The sequence below is a fragment of the Natrix helvetica genome, assembly GCF_964273705.1.
Source record: "Natrix helvetica genome assembly, chromosome: 2".
Taxonomy (NCBI): Eukaryota; Metazoa; Chordata; class Lepidosauria; order Squamata; family Natricidae; genus Natrix; species Natrix helvetica.
The window spans coordinates 38,725,882-38,738,096 of NC_138552.1; the positions used below are offsets into that span (position 1 = coordinate 38,725,882).

The window sequence follows — 12,215 nt, forward strand, 5'->3', positions numbered from 1 at the left end:
GAGCCAGCAGTGTGCAGCAGCTGCCAAAAAAGCCAACACAGTTCTAGGCTGCATCAACAGAGGGATAGAATCAAGATCACGTGAAGTGTTAATACCACTTTATAATGCCTTGGTAAGGCCACACTTGGAATACTGCATTCAGTTCTGGTCGCCACGATGTAAAAAAGATGTGGAGACTCTAGAAAGAGTGCAGAGAAGAGCAACAAAGATGATTAGGGGACTGGAGACTAAAACATATGAAGAACGGTTGCAGGAACTGGGTATGTTTAGCTTAAGAGAAAGAAGGACTAGGGGAGACATGATAGCATTATTCCAATATCTCAGAGGTTGCCACAAAGAAGAGGGAGTCAAACTATTCTCCAAAGCACCTGAGGGTAGAACAAGAAGCAATGGGTGGAAACTAATCAAGGAGAGAAGCAACTTAGAAATGAGGAGAAATTTCCTGACAGTGAGAACAATTAATCAGTGGAACAGCTTGCCTCCAGAAGTTGTGAATGCCCCAACACTGGAAGTCTTTAAGAAGATGTTGGATAGCTATTTGTCTGAAACGGTATAGGGTTTCCTGCCTAGGCAGGGGGTTGGACTAGAAGACCTCCAAGGTCCCTTCCAACTCTACTATTGTATTGTATTGTATTGTATTGTATTGTATTATCCAAGAAGCTTCTTCAGCTGTGACTCTGATTCTTCAGCTCCGGATGGTGGGGAATGGAAGGATTTATGCTCCTTGCAGACATCTGGTCATTTGCATTCTTTTAGAGAGCTGTTGAGGCCCCCTGGAAGTTTATCTGTGTTGTCAGGGTCACCTGAATAGTGCAAATGGATGTGGAACCTTCTTGGAATTGTTGAAAGGACTGTGTTGTAGATTGGAAATAGATGATGTCATATCCCTTCCCTCTGTTGAGAGAAGGCTGTTCAATTTTGACATAAATGGCCTCTTTGACCCCTCTTTCAAACTAAACTGTGGTCAGTTAGGGGTCAAAGAGGCCATCTATGTCAAAATTGAACAGCTCTGTCTAAACACGGGGAGGCATACAAGATCATCTATATCTAAAATGGGAGTATGGATTTTCTAAAAGGTGATCTCTAGAAGGTGAGTTTGTTGCTTTTATTTTTATTATATGGCTTATATATTATATTTTGTATATTTCCATTGATTTTACACTATTCTTTAGAATACTATACACTGATGGTTTTTGTGTGAACATTCCAATTCTCTGGCTAGTGCAGATTAAATAAACGATAATTTTCACTATGGTTGAGAAACTGGAATGAGATATTTTCCCTGTTTCTCTATAGAGAAAATTTCTTTTCCACGTTTTATATGATTGTTACTTATGACACAGTACTTATGATGATGACTAATAAGATTAGTCTCACTTAAGAAGAATAAAATCTAGGATTTTAAAACTGTAATAAAATGAATATGGAAGGATCCTTCACATACTATGTTTTTTTCTAGGATAAACAAATACATGTTGCAGTGATAACTGCATCTAGTGAATCTAAAATTGCTTGTTTTTTTCAAAGCATGTTTTCAGTGATAGTTATTTGTCTTAAATATTTATGCAATGAGAATCTGTTTTAAAATATTAAGGTAATTATTCTAATAATCTAAGAAAAAGAAAAGCAAAATTTATCAAAAACAGTTTAGATTCATCATTTTCTTCATGTTTATATTTTGATCTCATTCAAATCATATTTTCTGTTTTCTTTTTCATTGTCATTTCAGATTATGGACAAAAATATGGATTTGGGTGAAATATAAAGTGTCACAAGCCTTGTAATTTAACTTATGCTTGGAGCTAAAAATAATACAACAGTGGAGACCATGTTGCATTGATATAGTCTAATGAACATTCAGTTTACAAATAAGATTTATTTCAATCAGGATACATGATGCCATCGGGATACAAATATTGATTCATATTATAATTTATTTGACTGTTATAAGTGGGGAAAAGATAGTCCTCCCCCAAAACAAGTAAGAGAACTATATTGGAGCAACACCTGGACAAGTGATTCAAATCATAAAAAAAAAACATAAGCAATTGCCAAAAACATCTGAAACTAGGAACAGTTATAACAATTTTTCTATCTTGACTGCTGTTGGAGCTTATGCAAATTAATGAAAAGGAATAATTTGTGTGAACGGTTGCCTTGCTGCAGGACTCATGAGCAAAGCTGATAATATAACTTAACATTCTTCTTTTGAAGATTTAGTATGAAATGTAATCATACAGAATGTTAATAAGCCAGTGCATACATAAGGAAAACTATTATTGGCTACAGCTTCTATTTATAAGCTTTATAGTATATTGAAATAGGCTAATATTTATATGACTTATGACCAATTTTATATAACGGTGGCAATTTTATTTTTTCAAATGTCTTTCCTATTCCTGTAGAAATGAAGAACTTTGATATAAAAATGCAGTAAGGGATGCAGCTTTCACCAACTTATAATTTATGGTCTATCAATCAAATGTCTTAGCCTGGGTCCCATACCAGAAATAACCCAGACCTGGTGGAAAGTGCCTAAGGGGTCAAAATGGGCTTTGAAAAGAATCTGTTACCGTGTCTGGATGTCATTCTCATAAATAAAATGGCAGCTGCTTTCACACCTACTTGTCTTTCTGTATGCTACTTCTTTAAAGAAAAATGTTGGACTTAGAAAAAAGTAGTATATGCAACAGCCCAATCCAAACCAAATGAGAATTAAGTCCTCTAAATAACATGAATCTTTGTTTTCTGATTTTTCCCCCCAGCTGGTTTTCTTTTCAACAGAGTTGCATAAAGATAAACTGTGCTAAAAAGTTTACATTACGAGTTCCACGGTTTTGTTTACAAGTCTGTTTCATGCGTACAACAATCTAGACAGGCACACACATGCTTATGTATGGTTGTGGCTTACTCTTTCAAGAGGTTAATTAGCAGTCGATGTATGAAACCAATTAGCAGAAAATGGCCAGGTTTTTATTTCAATTATCTTATTTAATTAGTCACTGCCTGATTAATGTCAATTATTTCTCTGAGATGCACCCTAGCATAGTATGTGTCTTCTACTTGGTTTTCATTTCCATTAGAATAGTATCAGTTGTCAACAAAATCTGCCTATTTCTTACTATGGTAAATGGTGTAGATATTCAAATATTGTACTATTCCAATTACAAGTTAATTTTCAAAAGCCGAGTGTATTTTGATAATTAAAAAGACAAATCATTACTTTAGCTTCTTTCATCATATTAGGGTGTATTGAGGTAATTTATAGGGTACAGTTAAGACTTGGGACTTGTTCTTAGCTTTATGTCTTTTCCTCATCTGCAGTAAGCAAATCTCCATAGAGATTAAATAGATTTCATATAAATAAAGTTACTATAATATCAATATGAGAAAGATTATACTGTAATGTAATATCCATATAACCATGCCAACCTTTTCATTTTTCTTTGATTTTTTAAATTTTATATTTTGTTATAGAAAACAAATACATGTAAAGCTTACTATTTAAAATATTTTAGAACATCTAATTAGTAAATATATATTATTTTGCATCCTTTAAAATAGCTACAGTACAATACAATACTTTTGTTTGATGGTATAACTTTGCACATTTTTAAACCGAGTATTCTATTGTCGGTCTGTACATGCAAATGTGCATACCACATTAAAACACATAGAAGGCAACTAAGAGTTGTGATACCAACTTCGTCTTAATAGCCCTATTTTCATTCCCTTGATCTAAATATGTACCTTATAAGAAAAATGAAATAAAATATCTCATGTTGGTGACACTACTTTTATTTGGATTCTTATATATTCATGAGGCATGTTGTCTGAATGTCATTTGGTATCTTAATTATATTTTATTGTATAAAATAATTGTAATATTTAATTATGTAATTATTTAACCTATAATTATTTAATTCATTTGACCCTGTTTAACTATTTTAATGGCAGAATTTATATCATGATACCTGGCAAGCTTAGTACTTAAAGTTGGGTCTATCAGTGAATTGCCACCAGATTGTAAAAATTCCATTCCTAGTTGCTTATCAGAGTTAAAGTTTCACTCTATGGTTCTAGAATTTCAAAACAAAGTGCTGAGGAAAAAGGATGCATATTTCAGTAAATGCAAGGAAAGTATCCAGAACATTTCTATTTTAATACTAGTACAAGACTAAGAATCATCTTCTAGAAATACGCAACTTAATTTTGCCAGTTTCTGTTAAAAATCTATGAGGGCATCTTAGTAGAAATATTTTTTTTTTAATTATTAGCCATCATTCAAGAAAATACAGATTCTAATAATAGAGGCCCATAAATACAATATGACATATAGCTATACAGTATTAACCAATATTTTTTTCAATATAGAAATACAAAATATACATATATGGTAATATTTATTATTATTTTTATCTCATTACTTTTATTGTTTTATCTATGTATAAAATACAAAGAAAATTAAAAATAGGAAATTAAGGGAAGGAAAAAGAGAGGGGGAAAGAAAATATGAGTTACAAGGGAAGAAAGAAAAAAGTGTTGACTTCCGACTCTTAGCACAAGATAACATCTTGTAGCCGCAACTTTTAACTTTTACATATTAGTATATAATTAGCCATTTCTATAACAACAAACTTATCTAATTGGCAAAACCAAAGTCAAAGTTTCATTTTTTTCACCCCAAGCACAAATCTAGAAGATATCCCAATAAAAAACATAATTAAATACATTCTTTCCTTTGAATAAAACAATATAACCATTTCAATTTTATCTTCCTTGATGCGGAAATATGTATTTCTATTTGCACTTAATAATCTTAAACTATCACCATTTATATTAACAAAATTCACTTTATTCTTTCAGATTCTTTATCCTTAAAGTTTTTTTTAAAAAAACTGGACAGTACTTCAAGATAAAACAATAACATGAAATATGCATTTAATGAATGTAAGGCAATTGTGAATAAGATAATTCTAATATAGTAATGCCTTTACTCAAACATATGAGATGACTCTTGATATATGTATAGTGTTCTGGTCACTAACAAATAAAATTCAGTGAAAATTGAAGTATAGAAAACGCTACTAAGATGAAATATTAAAACCTCTAGGATTTTTAGCTTGGAGCAAAAGCAGATTTGAGATTTTTAAAAAAACAGGAATAGAAAATATATTCCCACTCTCATTAAAAGTAAATGCAGGGGACTGAAGAAGGAAGCACTTATGTTTTTGTACAAAAGGAGAATGAACAAATTAATGTTGGGTCAGACAAATCAGTGGCTAATCATCTCAATGGCTATTTGCTGTCTCTGAAATTATGACCCATATGGGCTTAAACCCCAGTTGGTGTGAAAGATTGTTATTGCTGGCCCTTGTTTATGAGCTTTCTGAATTCCTATGTTTGCCCATTATGGGACGCAAAATGATAGACTAGAGACGTGTTTGGTCTAATTCTGCTAGACATATTGTGCAGCAATTATATAAAAGGCAGCTTACAATGCAAAAGTTAATTGTCAACAATTAAGCTATCAGTAAACATAATTAACTATCTTCCTATAACAGTGGGTTAATTTTTTCTGTACAATGGTTCAGTGAGCACAGGAAGAAATATTAATTCATTCCTAGGTCAAGTACAAAAAAATATAACCAGTTATCAAAGACATCTTACTACTGTGCTATATATATTGGATTGTCAAGCCACCCTAATTTTACGTATATTTTATTTTTTAAAACAAATTTTGAAACTGCCCATCTCCGTCTCAGAGAGGAAGCAAAGGGGACAAATTTGCTCAGAAAAGGGAAAAAACAAAACAAGAAGATAATAACATCTAAACATTTGTGTATGTGTTCCATACTATCTTGATGGCTGAAGAGAAAATGCATATTAAATGCCAGCTAAAACATATTCACAGTATTACTAATAAAATATTAGTAGCCTTAGGCCCCAGGAACTAATTATCAAAAGTGAATTTGATGTCTATTTTTTAACTTTCAAAAATTAATAGTGAAATACAATAAAACTATAGCACCAGCAGGGGAGAAACAGATAAATGATGGTAATACAGTGAACAAAATGAACCTAAGTAAATTATTATGGTGCTTAAAATAAACATGACAAAAAATAAAAGCAATTAACGGAGGGAATCAGAAAATACCTTTATAATGACTATCAGTAGTAATTAATTTAGTCTGTAAGCTTATTGTTAAATGTAGAGCATAGAAAATGTTACTTTACTTTTCAAAGATAATTTTAATAGATTCAAATCTTGGATCCATTTCTTAAAATCAGGAAGGTAGGCTTCTTTCTGATGATACAAAATCATCATCTTTCACATGCCCTAGGCCCGTGGTCGTCAAGCCGCGGCTCGCGAGCCACATGCGGCTCTTTACACATTTTAATGCAGCTCTTCTGTGTGCCGGGTGCCCGCTCCCCTCCCTCCCACTGTTCCCTCTAAGGTGCGCGGCTGCTAGAACTGGCCGCCCGCAAAGGACCTCCCCGGACTTGTTTTGGTGAGCGTGGGGCGACTGACGCCAGGAAAGCAAGCCCGGGGAGGAGGTCCTTTGTGGGTGGCCAATCCTAGCTGCTTGCGCCCGGCGCTGCAGCTAAAGTAAAGCCCCTGCCGCTACCGGAATATCTGCTGCCGCCTCCTCCTCCTCTAACAGCACCCGACGCTGCGGCAGAGGTGAAGCCGCCAAAGCTCCCGCCGGCGCCCCGCCTATGGCAGCGGCGCCTCCCCCTCCGTTCGGAGCACCTGAGTTGGGCCCTGCATTACCCTGCCCCCTCCTCCTCTGCTGTGCTTTTGAGGAGCCATGAGGCCGCGGGAGCCAGTAGGAAGGCGGCGGGGGGGGGCAGGAGCAGGGAAAAAAAGCCTCATGGCTTCTCAAAAACATGGCGGCGGCGGAGAAGGCAGCAGGGGTAACGCGGTGCTCCGAGTGGAGGGGGGCGCCAGCGGGAGCTTTGGCGGCTTCACTCCAAATGTAGTGGTGCTGTTGGAGGAGGAGGAGGAGGCAGCTGTTGTTCTGGTGGCGGCAGGGGCTCGTCGACATCTTCAGCAGCAGCCCTGCCCCCTGTGAAAAAAGCCAAAGATGGATCCACGCAGATTTTATTTATTTTATTTATTTATTATTCACACTTATAGACCGCCCCCTCTCCCGGAGAGGACTCGGGGCGGTGTACAGTCACTAAAATACATTATAAAATACATACATAAACAATTAAATTAATACTGGTGAAGGAGGTTATGAGACTGTAATCGAATAATAAATATAATACGTTAAAAGCCTATAAAACCCTTAAAACCCAATTAAATAAATCCCGGGAGGTAAAACTAAGACAGTGCCAGGCCAGCTGATTGAAATAGGTGAGTCTTTAACTTTTGCCGGAAGGAGCGGAGGTCGGTGGTGGTTCGAATGTCTGGGGGGAGGTCATTCCAGAGGGTTGGGCCCATCACAGAGAAGGATCTACTCCTAGGTGTCGCCCGCTGGCATTGCCTAGCAGACGGCACCAGGAGGAGTCCCTCCCTGTGTGAGCGGATAGGTCGCAGGGACGTGTGTGGTAGGATGCGATCCTGCAGATAACTAGGTCCTCTGCCATGGAGCGCTTTAAAGATGGTAATCAATACCTTGAAACGCACCCGAAAGGCTACAGGTAGCCAGTGCAGCTCGCGCAGGAGAGGTGTTACGTGGGAGTAACGAGTACTTCCCATAATAACCCGCGCGGCTGCGTTCTGAACTAGCTGCAGTCTCCGGATGCGTCCCAAGGGAAGCCCCATGTAGAGGGCATTGCAGTAGTCCAGGCGAGACGTCACCAGCGCATGAGTGACCGTGCGCAGGGCACTCCGGTCCAGTAGGGGGCGCAATTGGCGCACCAGGCGAACCTGGTGGAATGCCCCCCTTGCCACGGCTGTCACATGGTCCTCCATTGACAGCCGGGCATCAAGGAGGACACCCAAATTGCGCGCCCGCTCCACAGGGGACAACTGTTCGCCCCCTATGGCCAGCGATGGAGTCAGCTGGCTGAACCGAGGTGCCGGCAACCACAGCCACTCGGTCTTGGAGGGGTTGAGTTTGAGTCTGTTGTCCCCCATCCAGACCCCGACGGCCTCCAAACACCGGGACATCACTTCGACAGCCTCGTTGGGGTGGTTTGGGGTTGAAATATACAGCTGAGTATCATCAGCGTAGAGGTGGTATTCAACCCCAAAACCACGGATGATCTCACCCAGCGGCTTCACATATGCGTTGAACAGGAGAGGCGAGAGGACCGACCCCTGTGGCACCCCACAAGTGAGTGGCCTCAGGGACGACCTCTGTCCCCCTGTCAACACACATTGCTTCCGGTCAGAGAGGTAGGAGCCGAACCACCGCAAAACGGTGCCTCCGACTCCCATCCCCTCCAACCGGCGCAATAGGATACCATGGTCGATGGTATCAAAAGCCGCCGAGAGGTCTAATAGGACCAGGATAGAGGAGCAACCCCTATCTCTGGCCCTCCAGAGATCATCGACCAACGCGACCAAGGCTGTCTCGGTGCTGTGCCCGGGTCGGAAGCCGGACTGGCGTGGGTCTAGATAATCGGATTCGTCTAGGTGTCGCGGGAGCTGCTGCGCCACCACATTCTCAACAACCTTCGCCACGAAGGGAAGGTTGGAGACTGGACGATAGTTAGCTAGCTCCATTGGGTCGAGTGAAGGCCCCCTGAGCAAGGGTCTCACCACCGCCTCTTTCAAGGCGGTTGGTAAGTAACCCTCACCCAATGATGCGCTCACCAGGCCCAGGAGCCAGCCTCGTGTCACCTCCCAGGCTGCCAGTACCAGCCAGGAGGGGCACGGGTCCGTTAAACAAGTGGTGGGTCGCAGCCGTCCACGCAACCTGTCCAAATCCTCGGGGGCAACAGAGTCAAACTCCTCCCAGAGTGGTCTCTCAAGACTCGCTGTTGGCGGCTCGTCTGGTCCACTGACGGAGGTCCACCCGCTCCGGATCTGATGTCGCCGCAACATGACTGGAGGAGGAATTCTGGGAGTTGAAGTCCACAAGTCTTCAAGCTGTCAGGTTTGAAGACCCTGGGTTTTTTCTTTTTTCTAAAGGGTTAGGGGTGCAAGGGTCTTGCAACTTGACAGCTTTAAGACTTGCATGCTTCAATGCCAGAGTTCCTGAGCCAACATGACTGGAGGAGGAATTCTGGGAGTTGAAGTCCACAAGTTTTCAAGCTGTCAGGTTTGAAGACCCTGGGTTTTTTTTTTTCTAAAGGGTTAGGGATGCAAGGATCTTGTAACTTGACAGCTTTAAGACTTGCGTGCTTCAAATGCCAGAGTTTATTGAAACTAAAAACAGTGTACCATCCTATGTATTTTCGGTTTTAAAAATGTGGCTCTCAAAATAAATTTCAATCGTGGTTTTGGCGAGATTTGGCTCAGTTGAAAAAAAAGGTTGCCCACCACTGCCCTAGGCTTACCACAGCCCAAATCTCTTAATTAGATGACAGAGTCCGTATTTTAGAAATATACCATAGTTCAACATAACATTAAAGCTCTTAAAACTATAATAAAAGGTAAAGGTTCCCCTCCTTAGTCATTCCCAACTCTAGGGTGTGGTATTCATCTCCATTTCAAAGCTGAAGAGTTAGCACTGTCCAAAGACGTCTCCGTGGTCATGTGGCCGATATGACGAAATGCTGAAACGCACAGAACACTGTTACCTTCCCCCCCCAAAAGTGGTCCCTATTTTTCTACTTGCATTTTTACGTTTTCAAACTGCTAGGTTGGCAGAAGCTGGGACAAGTAATGGGAGCTCACTCTGTTACGCAGCGCTAGAGATTCGAACTGCCAACCTTTCTGATTGACAAGCTCAGCATCTTAGCCACTGAGCCACCCCATCCCTTTCTCAACTATAATATTTCTTCCCAAAATAGTCTTAACAAATGCATTTATTTGAAACCAAGGTTTGACAAAACCAGCTCATATGAATTAAATTTCAGTTAGATTCCTGACCACTCCAACTCAAAAATCTGGACATTAGTTTGTGGTCACACTAGATTATGCTTTCTGCATGCCTTCAACCAAATAGCTTTCTACTTGTGGTTCAACCATTAAGAGCCTCTTTCTGGTTTTGAAACACTGATATACATTAACATTTGCTGTTATCTGTAACTGTACTAGATAATAACAGAAATGAAGAGTTAAGAGCTGGCATTAAAAGAAAAGGTGAAAGTTTGAAAACATGTATTATCCTCTTGGGTGGCATAAAAATGCAAAATGGGAGGTGTTTAGAATTATGATTGGCTTTACATTTTGCACAAGAATTATCACTGAATAAAATGTTAGGCAAAAGTGTATCTAATTAGACCGAGAGACTACAATATAAAGGGGCTTTACTGCTAACAAAGATTATGGTTACAGTTGCTAAGGTAAGCAAGACCTTTGGCAATATGCAGCAAAAAAAACCCTGAAAATTATTTTGGTTTGTATATTTTGATCACAGGGCTACTAGACAAAACTAAGCTGGGTAGTATGTGAAACTAATATATTGATCTTTGAGTAAAGAGTTTTGGGAGAACACTGCAAAGTGATTGTGCATTATTGGCCAGTGGGTGTAACCAAAGCATTGTTCAACTGATGGGCCAGGGAGCATAACAAGAGGGAAGGAGAAAAAAAAAACCATGCAGAACCAGAGAACAAAGTTTAATCTCAAGGTAAAGAGTTGCAACATAAAGAAGAAGACTGCACTGGTGGCTATGGGATCCAGATGACTGATTCCAAAAAGTAGAAAATGTTCATCAAGCAAACCGCCGAAAATCTGAGATACCCAACAGCTTCAGTGATTATATGCAGTAATTTGGACTTGATTCAGTACATAGAAGACTTTCAGAATCAATGAAAGGCACAAATGTTGAACTCATTAAAGCAGTTGCATTTGTTTCCAGAAATGCATGGTTATCACTATAGGGATAGAGAGAACCTTACTAGCTGTTGCCTTCAGTCACAAGAAGTGTCATCATATTCAATACAATACAATACAATAGCAGAGTTGGAAGGGACCTTGGAGGTCTTCTAGTCCAACCCCCTGCCTAGGCAGGAAACCCTATACTGTTTCAGACAAATGGCTATCCAACATCTTCTTAAAGACTTCCAGTGTTGGGGCATTCACAACTTCTGGAGGCAAGCTGTTCCACTGATTAATTGTTCTAACTGTCAGGAAATTTCTCCTCAGTTCTAAGTTGCTTCTCTCCTTGATTGGTTTCCACCCATTGCTTCTTGTTCTACCCTCAGGTGCCATTCATCCCATTTCCCTGGGTCTTGTTTTTACATAGATTTTTTAGTAATCTTGAACCAATCAGAGCTCAAAAGTTGTCAGGGTATCAGTATTGCATCTGTTCTGCAGAATTAACACACTACTTATCTAATACAAACACAATCACTTTAGAAAAGGTCAGTGAGGATGAATTGGGAACCAAAATCTAAATCCTAGGAAGAAGGAATTGACATTGTTTAGTCATTAGTAGAAAAGTGGGGGCAGGGGCATAGTAGTTTCATTTCCTGGGTTCAGCAAAGGGACAAAGCAGTTATACAACTAGCAGGCAAAATGCAAGCACATGCAGGTATTTGGGGTGCTTGAAGAGGTACTAGATGGGAGAACACATTTTGGAGGGAGCTTGATCAAAATGCAACCAAGAGGAGGAAGCAATGAGAAGTCTGAGGAGAACTGAGATATAAGTGATTAGAGCACCATTTGCAACAAGGCTCGTGAAGACATCAGAAAGAGATTCCACCATACAGATAGGAGCAACGAGTGTTGAGAAGTAAGTATTGGGAAGTATGTGAGTGCAAGGCAGCTTTCTAGAGGCCGAGGAGAAGATAATCCAAGTCAGTCCATAATCAGAAACTCACAATATCTTGCAAAGTACCAACAGAAGAACCAGAAGCCTTGTCAGGAAGGTACCACGGTCAAAACCATAGCCAGAATCAAGAGTAAGAGTGCCCAAAGCCATATCCTGAAGTTTTTTTCAGCAAGAGAAGCCAATCTGTGCAGTTTAAATCCTCTCCCCACCAAGTGTGCACAGACGAGCATTTCCTTGCTCAGCTGTTGCTAATAAGGAGGTACCAAGCTTGTTTGCAGAGCCAGTGTCTTGCCATTTGCTCACAAAGCACTTGGTTTGATTCATTGGCTGCTGAATTAGTGGGTGCACTGCAACACTTGGTGAGACTTGATCCATCC

General features: G+C 39.9%; 1 protein-coding gene across 2 annotated transcripts in view; it reads left to right on the forward strand.

The window, feature by feature from the left end:
* ATG10 (autophagy related 10) overlaps nucleotides 1-2,624 on the forward strand; it is a 131,546-nt gene extending 128,922 nt beyond the window's left edge. For both annotated transcript variants that reach the window (XM_081944548.1, XM_081944547.1), the window contains one exon: nucleotides 1,730-2,624. The gene's annotated coding sequence lies outside the window, so the exon portion shown is untranslated. The remainder of the gene's footprint in view (nucleotides 1-1,729) is intronic.
* Nucleotides 2,625-12,215: the final 9,591 nt, after the last annotated feature.